Raw genomic sequence first — 13,944 nt, forward strand, 5'->3', positions numbered from 1 at the left:
AACCCTAAAATCTGAATTTCCTCGGTCTCAAAACTTTTAAATTGCAATTTCTCAAAATGGTATGTATTTTTTGGGTTACTGACTATTGCCTGAACGGCAACAAGACAGTTCTTGGAAAAACGTAAGTTTTATCTCCCTATTAAGCTAGGGTTTCCTAGGACAGCGGTGCCCGTATTTTAACGGCCGTAATGAACGGTGATGCAGTGGACAGCCGTCGTAAAGGTGACTAGAGTGTGGTTTTCTAGGAAAACTGTGTTATCAACACCATTTAACACCGTTTTCCTAGGAAACCACTCTCTAATCACCTTTACGATGGCTGTCCACTGCATCACCGTTCACTACGGCCGTTAAAATACGGGCACCGCTGTCCTAGGAAACCCTAGCTTTGCTGTGTCCGGGCGGTATGACCAAATCAAAATTGGATTTTGTCTAGGAAAAGAAAACATTTTAATAAAACTGCTACGGGACATTGCATAAATTTATGTATTATTGATCATAATTACAAGTGCTTTATGTTGTTCATAGTGATATAAAATTTTTATTTTTTTTAATAATTTGTTTGATTCCACTTTCTATTTTGTTTTTTTTTTCATATTTGCGTTCTACATATTTCTACTAAAATATAACTGAACAACATATTGTTGATTTTTGTATGGTAAAATCCAGTTGTTTCTGGAACCATTTGGATAAACTCAAAATATTGTTGATTAACTTTTAAATTTACAATGAGAGACTTCAGGGAAATTGGATACAATAAATGTTTTTTTGCGCGCGGTAAAAATTAGAGCATTCTATTGTACGGCAAAGTTTCCTGAAAATGTACAAAAAAAAACTTCTTTAAATGACGTCACTAGTTTATATGAATCAACCAATGATAAGAAAGTTATGGAAGAATTCCGGTTCGTTTGCTGTCAAAGGACCAATGGGCAGAACTAATCGAGAATAAGCGGAAGAGAACCTCTGATGTCACATGCGGAGTTATTTCAGAAATAAAAAACTTAAAAATCATAGCGCTGTTGACGATATACAAAAATGGAAAAAAAATATTTTGGCTTAGTTTAATAGTCTATTAAGAAATAAAAAAAACCACTAAACCTCCCCATTTGATTTTTAAAATATTTTTCTTGGTCAAATGTAATGTTGACTTAATTGGCATTGCAGAACCCTATAATTTTATTTAATCACTAAGGACCGCTTTTTTAATCACAAGTAATAGTTAGAATCAAAAATAGTTAATAGTTAATGCTTTAAAATTGAACTTTTTTTCAGACAAAAGACGCTTATTATTAATTAATGATAGTTAAAATCGAAGTCGACCAAAAATCTAAGGTAATTATTGTTTATTTTATTTTTTTACAATAAACATAAGTGATAAAACAGAGTATTAAAAAATTAAAGCATAATTACAGAGCAATTAAATACATATTAATAGTAAACAAAAAATCCCACAAAGGCATGGCCTGTTCGTGGGTATACAAGAAAATTTTAATGAATTTTTGCTTCAATAATAAAAAAATATTTTTGTGTAACATAAGAAAGAAAAAATAAAATATTCTCTAAAAGATATGGTATTTTTTTTTATAGTAATTAAAAAAGGAAATAAAAAATATTTTAAAAAACATAAAATATTCCTTATTATTAAATTCAACAAAATAAATCATAGAAAAAATGAGTTCGTATCTTTAGTTTGAATCCAGGATAGTGCATGTTTTTTAAAAGAAAAATAGTTGATCATCAACAATAGTTTAAAGTTTTGTCAGCCTCGTGGTGAAGTGGTCAGCGCATTTGCCTACCATGCAAGAGGTCTCGGATTCGATTTCTGATATGGTCGAGGTATAATATTTATTTCTAAAAAAATGTGTTTTTACATTAGAATATTTCATGGTCCCTGAACTGGCGTCTGAAGCCTTCACCTGATCATCTTGCTTTTATGTAATGAAAAATGATTAAGAAACGCTGCGATTGGTATACCAATGTAGTGCCCTATGGGCTATTAGGTGTGGAAAAGGAATGATGATAAATAGTTGAAAATTAAAAGTAAATAACTGCTGTTTTATAAGATCAATATTTTTTTCAAGTAAAAATAATACTTTTTCAAAATTTTAACTATTATTAATGGTGTAATGATCGAAGAACTGGCACAGTGATTTTAATGTACCAGCTATGAAGATAGTAGGTTACAAGGCAATTATTAAAAATAAGTAGTAGCAATGGTAACAATTTTTATAATGATTCATTTTGTAAGAAAAGGGGAGCACTGTCATGACAAACATTGGGCCGAAATGAAGGCTCTTTTTTTGGCCATCTGTTGGGGATAATCGAAGTCATATTTAGATTGGTTTGAGTTCTCGCTGTAGTTTCAAATACCCCTCGCTAGATCTCTGAACACTCCCCAAAACACATAAAGTTTACAAAAGTTGCGGTTGCAAGGCCATCTAGTTCGACAACTGTTTCATCTTCAAGTTTATGTCATAAACATATGTGTGTGAGTGCAGTTTTTCTCGAAAAGTGCTCTAATTGTTGGGATTACATCTTCTCAAGCGGAATTCATACCGGTAAGTAATAGAAAATATCACAGCGAATGAATGTTTTAACTTCTGAGTGTTAGTTATATCGATAACAGACGTTATCGTCCAAAACAAGCCATACCTGCCCACCGGGTGTCTGTCAAACCGTCAAACGACGTGTTTTTGTACAATACAATAACTGCGCGACTTTGACAAAACATTACAAAAAAATATTTCGGTGTGTAATTATATCAAGCATTTGAAACCATTCGTCGTACAATTTGCCTCATCGAAATCAATCGCTTATTTTAATCCGCAACCTTGCGATGCGTTTAAGTCCAACAAAAAACAATTGCAATAATGTCTGCCACAAAAAAATACTGTCATATTTCAATAAGACTTCTAGTAACAAAATCTATCTAGAATAATTACTTTTCAGTGTAATGTAGTAGGATATACAATCAGGAAATTGTATTTCTCATTGCGTTTCTAGGGCTTAGGTTACTCACCTTTAAGTTAAAAGTGCAATTTTATACAGGTACCTACGTACGATAGGCAATTTTTTGTTCTTTATAAACAATGCTCTCAGAGGCATCTAACTTACCCTATTGATCTTCGTGTATGTATTCCAATCGATTGGTTTTTAAACTTTAAAAAAAAATCGATTGAAATACATACAATAAACTTTAGTTGTGTATCAATTTGCTTCCTTTTTGCACAAAATGCGGACTTTATAACTAGTAAAAAAGGGACATAATATGGTTTATTATTTATCAAAAATTCGCGGTGTTCTTTTTATCCGCTCTAGTCTTCCGAGTAAGAGAACAAAATTCATTATTTAATTCCGAATTTGCGGTTAATATTACAAAATAGTAACTTTCACGGTTGGTCGTTTTTCAGCAGCCCAACTGAACTGGAACAAAAAGAACCGATTCTCCCGTTGCCAGGTTTATCCGAGTATAATATACTCCATAAATATGAAGAAAATATCAGCTAATTTCTGTCGTATTCTTGATTACACTGCAAAACTTAACAATAATTCATTTAAAGTTCGTCAACTGTGCCAAAATATGTTCACTAAGACCGAATAGTTTTCCCAATGAGATACTTATCGTATTTTTATTATTGATTTGTTTTGTCTGTTTTTTTTTGCTCAATCAACTTTATAAAATTGTTTTCTTACAGCTAGTATATTAAACTGTATCAATTTCATCAATATTATTATCTATGCTACCTTTCTTTCGGTTAATAGATATTTTACGATATTGCCTATCACTTCTTAAAATAGTGATTTAAATTTCTTATTGGTTCGCTATTATAGAATTCGCCCTTATTCTTATTAGGGTACTGGCAGCTGTTTCGCCAAAAAATATTTTTTTTTTCTACTTCTCTTTTACAAACATTCCTAATGGCTGTTTCAGTCATTAAATTGGTGTGTATTATTTAAGCATTTGTGAAAAAATGTACTCACTATTTGTTTCTGTAAATATTAGTTTGCCGTTTCCCCCAAACGACCTTACTTGCTGAGGAACAAACTAATGTAATGATTGTTTTTAATGTTTTTAAATGTTTTGTGTTTCGTATAAAAAACTAGCATTTGCATAGCCTTATTGAAGATGATTACATTGTGATGTGAAAAAGTTAACATTGTATTAAATGTAACACCTAAGTCTTTGATAGAATTAACTTGTCCGATTGCCGCATCAATACAATATTTTGAGACGACGTGTTTTCTCGACAAAAAAATGAATAGCATTGAAATTAGTTTATCCATTCGCCCCCAATTCAGTGAGCTCAGAGTGTCCCGAAGTCTTGCGGCAAACCGACAATTTAAACGGAACAATTGGCTTATTTTTTAGGTTAGACAATTCATAATAGTAAAAATAAAAATATTAATAGTGTTGTTTTTTTAGTAATTATAATTCACACAAAAATATGATCAAATATAACTCTCGACGACTCGGATGATTTTGAGTTCTCGAATCGCAAATCTTTTTGACATCAGGCACTTGGTAAGTTGAATTCTTACATAATATATCTGTTGTGCCATCGAACACCTGCACTTTGACTTTGTTGCCGCATTATTGAAAAATCCCACTTCACATAAAAAGTTGCAGAAAACGGAAGCAAAACAATTATAGCTCATTTTGACACATTTGTGTACTCTTCTAACAGACTTGCCAATCTTTGTATTTTTGTTTTAAATCAGTCACTGATTAAATCAATTAGATGTTCATAATCACTAGCGCTTAAGCCTACTTTATCTGTTACGGAAAATGGATTCCGAACCCAGGAATCGTCTTTACTAGTTTTGGGAAAATATTGCAATAGAGACGTTTTTGTTTTGAGGAGGAACTTCAGCCCTACAGAAAATTTGATTAAAAAATGTTTTCTTACGCGCGATAAAAGTTAGACAATTAAATTCTATGGCGAAGTTTCTTGAAAATTTACGGAACAAATGATAAAAACGAACGACGTCGCTAGTTCATATGAATCAACTAATGATAAAAGAGGTGTGGAAGATTTCCGGTTTACGGTAATTCAACTGATCAATCGGAAGAACCGACCGAGAAGAAGCGGAAGAGAACTGAAACGTCACACGCGCAGTAATTTCATAAATAAAAAGCTTTAAAAAATCATAGCGCCGATAATACGATACATAATAATTTGAAAAACATTTTTTGGCGGAGCTTAATAGTCTATTAACAAAAAAAACCACCGAACTTTCTCATCACTTTTTTTTGCGGAACACTGTGTTCCTCGGAACATAGTTTGGTAAACTCTGAGTTCTCCATATACTTGTATTTTTTTTTCAGAATATTAGCACTATTTAAATTTTTAATAAGACTAAAAAATATATCGGCGGCATTAAAAACTAATTTAATAAATTGAGCATCATGGAACAACTATTTTTAGTAATTTATTTACGTTCACAATTATTTTATAGTAAAATTTTTGGTTATGCATCCAATACTTCACTATTCAATACTTTTAATTTTCTTATTTTTTTTATTTTTTCTGTAGATATGAATTGAAATTTTCGATCAATTTGTTTATTTTTTTTATCTTGTTTTGATTACATTTATGAGCACACACTATTTATATATGTGTTTATTTTATTTTTTCCTATATTTGAAATATATTCAAGTAAATTGCTATTCATTAATTTTATTTGTATTATTTAACTCTATTTTCTTACTGTAAAAAAATATTTCTTTTAACTATTTTTATCTGGTTTTGTTGAGTTTTTTTTCTTCTTAATAATATTTTTTAAAGCATCAGAAACAAAATTATATTTGTTAATTATTTTATACGTATAGAGTATTATATATGTACTATTTTTATTCGATTATTAATTAAAACTAATGTCCGAGCACCCGATGACAAACTTTTATTGAATAGTTTATCGGGACAAAATATATTTTAATACTTTGTTTTCTTTATAATGTATTAATATTGTAATAATGTGTATATTTTATTGAATAAAGACTCAGTAAACTCATACGGTTTTCAAATGAAATAATCCTACGTATACCTGGGGTTAGTTGCATAAAAAAAGTTGGGTTTTAAACGGTTAGTTAAATAGTTGTTACGTTTTCGTCAAGATGGGCTGTTACTTACTTATTTCATGCGACCTATTTCGTCAGTTTCGATGAAAACGTCTGTTTTTGGTTCACCTGGCCCTCATACTCGGTTGTAATTTTGAAATAAGAATGCCAACATATAAAATACTCTATACTGATGATAATTATGAATGTCTTCACTGGAATGTCAAGACTCATTTGATATTTTTCGTTCCTTTGTGCATCCAAAATGTATGTCAACAATAATTTCTAACAGGTATGTACTCCGTACCTTAGAGAAAACTAATTTTACTATTGTAGTCGTTATTATTATGACGAACAACAAAGATGGATTCACTTCAACAGGCACGATTTCCTACTCTGTTGAGGTTCAATTAGGTGACCTTAATATGTATTGTGATATTTAAAAATAATGACGGAATCGTATGCCCTAAAATTCGCAAATTGCGCCACATTTCAATGCCATTAAATAATTTTAAAGATTTTTCCATGAAAAATGCACATAACTTTTTTTATTGTGAATCGGTTTAAAAAATGTGTACATAGGTAAGACGGGTGTTATAACTATGTAGCATAAATGCAAAAAACATATTTTTATGTAAACCTCAACGACTTCGAACGAAATTCGTCGATTTAATGAACGTCGTACAAGATGTTTTTTGATGTAAACGCCAAAATTGACATCCGATGTCCAAGGGTGTCAGCTCATACGACCCGGCTTTAAATTCTGAAATAGTGGTACCGTAGAACTTCGTTTATCTGAACTCCAGTCATCCGGATTGCCAAATATACGGATCGTTAGCAGAAAATAACTAATGTGCATGCGGGTCCTCGCGGCTCGTAAACGAGTTTCTTCGTTTAAGCAATTCACTCGGCTGTAAGTTTTTGATGTGATTTCAATTAGCTGTATTATTTCAAAAGCAATAAAATATTTATTTCAGAGTAAATATTTCGTTTTATTTAAAAGCTTTGCCATAATTTAATGGCTAATCTAACTATCCGGATAACGTCTGAAGTCGCATCCGTCACTTAGCCTTTTTACTGTCGATATAATAATATCTATATCACTTGACGGATAGCTACCGAAAGCACTCCCTCAACATACCCGAAAACCGTTTTAAAGACCGAGGGTCTTCGCATTGGTTTCTCTCATACTAAAAAAAACATTTTTTTATCAAAAATTGAGGAACTTAATTTTTTTATTTCAATTTCATAAACCGCGATTTTATAACGTCCTCTGCTTCTTTCATTGCCCCTTTGAGCGTGGCAAATTATAATTTATTTCGTTGTACCTGGACTAGGACCATAAGCGTAAGACTGATCACTTTACCTTCATGTACGAGGTACGCTGCATTTGGTGTAACAATGGTACCGATGCAATGTCGTATTCGCCCCTAGGTGCGGATAAGCTAAATGAATACAATATTCCAATATTACCCACTAATGCAGATATATGTTTTTATGTGAAGCCCAATTGTTATTATTTTCTCACCCACCCTTGCGATATCGATCCGTTTGCATTTTGAAGTTTTCGGAACCCCATAGAACCGCCATGTCAGCGACTATGACAACATGACTAGTCTTACCCCATTGCGAACCCCATAATAATTATTAGGGCTAATGGGGTGACCCCGATTCCGAATTGTCTGAAAAAGAAAACATATGAATCATGTATACTGCCAGTGACTACATATGCATTAGAGACCACGGCCCTTACAAAAAGAAATATATAAAAGTTCAGATGCACACAGCGATCCACCATGGAAAAATCCACGCTCGGCATAAGCCTAAGCAACAGAATAAGAAATGTACAATTTACACCTGATAATGGGTAATTTAGAATTCCCGAAACTAGTTGTGTTACAATATATTAAACTCTTATGTGGTAAAAATTACGGTAAGTGTTTCATCTTTATATATATAATTCCTCTGTACGTATGATGTCACCGTACTCCTCCTAAACGGCTTAACCGATTTACGTGCGGTTTTCAGAGAAATATAGATCTTTGCGCTGTGCGTGTTCGTAAATATTAAAATCTTTAATCGAACATGTAAAAATAGTTAGGAGCATAAATGTTTTATTCATCGATCTACCAGGGTTGCAATCCAGGGGAATGCATTTGCAAAAAAATGGAAAGATGTTGTTTTTTTGTGTATAAAAAAAGTTTGTTTTTGAATGTTTACAAACAGCATTTGTTTCTACTGGATCTCAATCAGATTCTTTCCTTAAATTCCTTATAATTTCTACCCATTTATTTCTATTTATTGGATTTTTGGTAACACTCAAATAATATTATATTCAAGACATTTTTAAAAATCGTATTCCTACATAAGTACACCTCTTTGTTGGTGAGACGACTGGAGTTTGACGTTTGCAAAAAGAATTCCATATTTGAAAAAATATTTATTTTATGGAATTCAACCATAAAATTGTACCTACTTAGTTTTGGTAGGTTTTTCTGTTAGTGCATTTTTCAATTTATGTTGAAATTTTTGTTGGTTTAGAAATGTGTTTATTATTATTACAAATGATATTTTGCTGTTATTCTTGTACTTGTATTTTTGTTGTCTTTTGTTTGTTTCTATATTGTTATTACTTTCTGTTTATGTTTTTCTTATGTTTATAAATGCAACTTGTTTTTGGCCGATGTTATCAAGTTTTGGTAGTAGGCCCTAATAAAGGAAAAAAAAACAACGTTTTTTTAATATCAACAATTTTTAGTTTTGGAATTTAATCACAAACAAGTACCTAGATGAAAAGTATTTTTCCAAAATAATAGCAGGCAAGCCAACGTTCGGGCAGGACAACGTCTGTCGGGTCCGCTAGTTTAAAATAAATTCATAGAGGTGCTAACAATGTAATATGCAGCACTTCCGATAGAAAAAAAATGCAAACAGTATTTATTAATTTATTTATTTATTCATATTTTTTGCTTTCAAACAATAATTAATAATAAAAATAATGTGACCTCACTGGGGTTTCTTATAGTTATCTGTTACTTTCATAAAAAAATATTTAAACCCACGCGTTTAAAAAAAACTTTTTGGTGTATAAGCGCCATCTTTGTATCGATCCGTAATATACTCAGTGACCTTGAACCTTCAACTGTCCCACGCTTTGTCCATCAAAATATGGTCCTATTAGGGTGACTCAGACCATGTAAATATCCGTTGATTGTAGGAACTTAGTAACCAAGTGAAATTCCTCGTGTGGAACGACACACGACATTACTAGCACCTCGTGGAAAGTTCGTTCTATCGTTATTTCGTGTTTTACCCACAGCTCGTTTAGTTTTCTTTTTTGATTAGTACCACCTTTGTTTCAATGTGGTTTATCAGATCATGTCTAGACGGTGTTTTATAGTCGGATATGCGATTTGATTTGTTTATTTTTGTTGCTTTTGATGTCTAATTGTTTTTAATTATTAACGTGCGATTATTTCCTTAAATATTTGGCGTTTTAGCGCGTCTGATTCTGACAATTAATAAATATTATATTTATGGGTACATTTACTTAGGTACACGTTCATTTAAACCCTTATGTGGCTATGCCGTCACACGAGTATACAAATGGGTCTCGGTGTTGTGGCTTATTTTTCACAATAAATAATGCAAAACAAAGCAATTAGAATAATATTAACAAAGAAGTTACACTATCGACCCCCGAACTTTAAGTTTTGGGTAGGTACATCGATATGTTACAAGTGGAAGCGTACGCCACGGTACACATATCTATGCACTACAGTAACATACCTTCATTATGACGTCATAGTTGAAGATAAACTCCCGAGCGATAACGAAGATACACTACCGACCCCCAACCTTCAAGTTTTGTGGTAAGAACATCAGTATGTACCTACGTGTGTGGTTCATAGTCCACGATCGATGACACACACGTGTGAAATAATTTCACCTGAAATTATAGCACGACGACCGATGAAGCAAGTCAGCGTTTTCTATTGAATTGAATTCATTACATTCTGCGAAACGCGAGACCAACGTCCTGCAGTACATTAACATCGTCCCTACCATGGATATATGAAGCACAAAGAAACGTGGCCTATAAAGAGACTACAGGGCGCAGTCAACGCCCAGCCCAGCCCCATTTCAGTCAGTCAGCATCAGCCACTCAGTTCCAGTATGTAGTTCAAGTGCAGTTACTTCAACTCTTCATCGCCGTAACAGTCGCGCGACACAATTCATTATTTATTCGCCATGTAATAAATCTGCATTCAAACCACAACATCGTTTCTTCTGTCCACCTCCAACTGGGGCAGGATCAACACACTCAACAAGCAAAATCCTACATACCGACGGGTTTACTACCTCACTGTACACTTCACTCATTAAAAGTGACAACATTTTTGTTCCGCCGAGCAGTTTTGCTTTAATTACAATGTATTTAGTTTTTAATCCTTCTGATGTAGCCAGTTTTCTTCTTAAAGACCTATTTAAAATATGAGAGAGAAATAAGTCAATTTTTAGGTCGAATTAAATTCAGACATAATTGTCAGTTTTCAAAATAAACGGCTAGATGCATAGATAATGTGGCTAGATTCTGCCCTATTAATATATATAAGAGCGTCTAGCCGTCAAAATTTTTCTACCATAAAAAAATAATTTAGTTATTATATTTTTTCCATGTTTTACTATTTTTCTCATGGTACCTACGTACCGCGATATTAAAAAAGCTGGCTTTGTAATCGCTCGGTAGATAAATACAAACAAAAGATTAGCATACCGTCTTGGCAATTGTCAACAGTCATGTTCAAGCGAGCATTTTTTGCTTGAATTGGAATTTATTGAGTTTATAATCGCTTTAAAGTGGCCACTTTTTGTCACAGAAGCCTATTCATTGGTTGGATTCGATCATATGTCGTCGAGATGACAAGTTGGTAGAACATATCGAGGTGATAGAGATAGTACAGAAGTTAAGTATACCGTCTCGGTAGGTACCGATGAAGATAGCCTTTATAATTGCGGTCCTGGATTGGCAGCAGAAGCGGGAGACTAATCACGTTACCTTCCACGTGAGATAATCTGCAGTTGGAGTGTAAATTCTGCGACCCAAGCACCACTAGATGCGTATGGGGAAATAATGATGATGATGAATAGCACACATTAGGCGCTCTCGTATTTTTGCCGTGTTGCCTTTCTTGCCTTAGGAGCGTTGCTCTTTCCATTCGATGGATACTTTAATATCTGTATTCTCATCAGAACATCCGCCATTCGCGAATTGTCTGGACTATCACATCCCATCTTGCGAATTGGCTATCTAATGATAGCGCGAAACCATTTTAATTGCGTAGAATCGTGAGCGTTTTTTCAATCTTTGCGGACTTGTTCTGCATTGTTTGTTGAGATGGTATCTCGAGGTGGCGGCCTTGCTTTGTTTCCCCATCTTTAGCCAGGTATTCCGCCCGCTAAATATAGGTACACCACTCGAAACTTTCACAGACGAAACTATGCAATTGTAAATCCTACGTGTAAAATTAGCTTGCTCGACCGTTTAGATAAAGAAAGAAAGTAATTCATGATTAAAGGCGATTTAAGATTATGCTTCATTTTAATTTTACTTGTAAACTTAAAAACGGTTAAAAAACCTTAAAACGGTTTTCAAAAATTTGTGACTGAACAAAAATATGTAACCAAACAAAAATAAGTGTATATTTGTTCACGGACACTATATTAACCCTATTAGGATTTTATTTCAATATACCTTTATATCATGGGTGGCCAAAGTTTTAAACATTACGAACTGACGACCTGCTTTTGTAATTTTAGGCAACAGTCTAAGACTGAAAGAAGTAAAAATAAATAAAGGTTTTAGCTCTTTAACTTCACAAACATCAACAGATGAAATAATTTAAGGAATATAGATGTTCAAATATGGGCAGAATGGTGAATGTTACACAGTGTGTAAAGTGGCCAATTAAACCAGCCAACGACAGGTCATAAGTCCCGTACATGCCTAGACTTCTATATTACCTTATCTTAAATGTTCTTCATCTCTGTTGTAATATGTTAATGAAAGAAGTAAGTTAAAGTCAAAAAACGTTTTAATTAAAAATAATCGTAAATAATTTTACCATTACCAATTCTATCTAAAAATAAAGTCATTTTAATAGCAACAATAATGATGACTTGACACAAATAAAAAAATAGTATTTAAATAAAACAAGTTGCTTTTATTTCAATTTTATTAACGCAAGCAATATGCTTATTATTAGCTTTACAATTCGTAAATATCATATAAATATTTTTCGGCCTCTTGGTGTAATGGTCAGCGCGTTAGTCTGCCATGCAAGAGGTCTCGGGTTCGGTTCCCGACATGGTTGATATAAAATATTTATTTAGAAGGGTGTATTCACACTAGAATATTTCATAGTCCCTGGACTGGTACCTGAAGCGTAAGACTGATCATCTTACCTTCATGTAACAAAAATGATCAAGATACGCTGCGATTGGTGTACCATTGCAGTGCCCTATGCAATATTAGGTGCGGAAAGGGAATGATGATGATGATGATGAAATATCAACTATTTTTGTAGTATCAGAGATCTGGAAAAATGACATAGCATATTTTCAGTACGCTTATCATCATTTGGTTCAAATCTATATAAGTAGCTATGAAGCTATTTGTAAACATGCTGCCAAATGGTCATCTGTCAAACGGGAGTGATGTTTTGTTTTGATTACATTAATTGTAGAAAATATAGATTTGCAGAGGAAACTGGAACCAAAAAAATGTCAGATACGCCGCACATCTCCACAAACATGGATATTTTTCTTTAAAAAGTATCGAGGCTTTACTGACAAAATGCATTAAGTCATTAAAACAAATTCCGTGATAATCGGCTTAAAACCTTTTTTATTATTTCAACGCATTATTTCTCACACAATTGTGTTTTTTTAATTTTTTTTTTTAACTTTAAAACAGTAAACCTTATTCTAGGCATAGCAGAAAATTTGAAATCAACATCTTGCACCTATATTTAAAAATATTTGAAATATACAGAGTGTTCTTTAAACCCTGTCACATCCGAAACCACGATGATCAGTATGGGCAAGATTACATAGATTTAAAAAAAAAAAATTAAAAAAACAAATGGTTGCTTACTTCTGCAGGGGAGAAGCGAGGGGGGCGTGGCCATGTGGTTGACGGTGTATCAGACTCCCCCCTCCCCTCTCCTCACTTCGCCCTTGCAGAAGTAAGCAACCATTTGTTTTTTTTAAATATTTTATTCTTGTAAATTTTATTCGTTCTAAAAATTTATTTTAATGTGTCAATATTTCTTCTTGGTCATACTGATCATCGTGGTTTCGGATGTGACAGGGTTGAAAGAACACCCTGTATAAAGACTGTTGGCTTAACGCATTCTGTCAGCATAGCCTCGATATATTTCTAATATTTTTAATTATTGGTGCAAGATGTTGATTTCAAATTGTATGCTATGCCTAGAATAAATATTAACTCTTTTAAAGCTTTGAAAAAATTAAAATAAAATAAAATTGTCGGAGAACTAATGCGTTGAAAGAATAAAAAAGCTTTAAATGCGATTATCCCGCAACTTGTTTTAATGACTTAATGCATTGTGTCACTAAAACCTCGGTTTATTCTTATAAAAAAAGACAGGCGGGCGACTAGGAATGGTTACGCGGTCTACCGGTCGACCGCGGTCGATGCTTTGGCCACCCACTTTGATAGGTGTAAAGGAATTATTGAGAAATATGGAAATCTAAGCGTTTTAAATCTATACTATTATTAGTGTATTCTAGCGGAAGACTATATCGTGGGTATACTGGCAAAAAACTTTAACTTTGTGACCGTGTGAGTTGAAGTACTCTCTTAT

The 13,944-nt window shown here is 33.0% G+C and overlaps 1 protein-coding gene across 1 annotated transcript in view; it reads left to right on the forward strand.

The window, feature by feature from the left end:
* Positions 1–2,410: 2,410 nt before the first annotated feature.
* klar (klarsicht) overlaps positions 2,411–13,944 on the forward strand; it is a 732,252-nt gene continuing 720,718 nt past the window's right edge. Inside the window, exon 1 of the mRNA XM_088237010.1 lies at positions 2,411–2,555. The gene's annotated coding sequence lies outside the window, so the exon portion shown is untranslated. The remainder of the gene's footprint in view (positions 2,556–13,944) is intronic.

This window comes from Micrasema longulum, unplaced genomic scaffold, assembly GCF_059751315.1.
Source record: "Micrasema longulum isolate JH-2025_06_02 unplaced genomic scaffold, ASM5975131v1 h1tg001635l, whole genome shotgun sequence".
NCBI classification, from domain to species: domain Eukaryota; kingdom Metazoa; phylum Arthropoda; class Insecta; order Trichoptera; family Brachycentridae; genus Micrasema; species Micrasema longulum.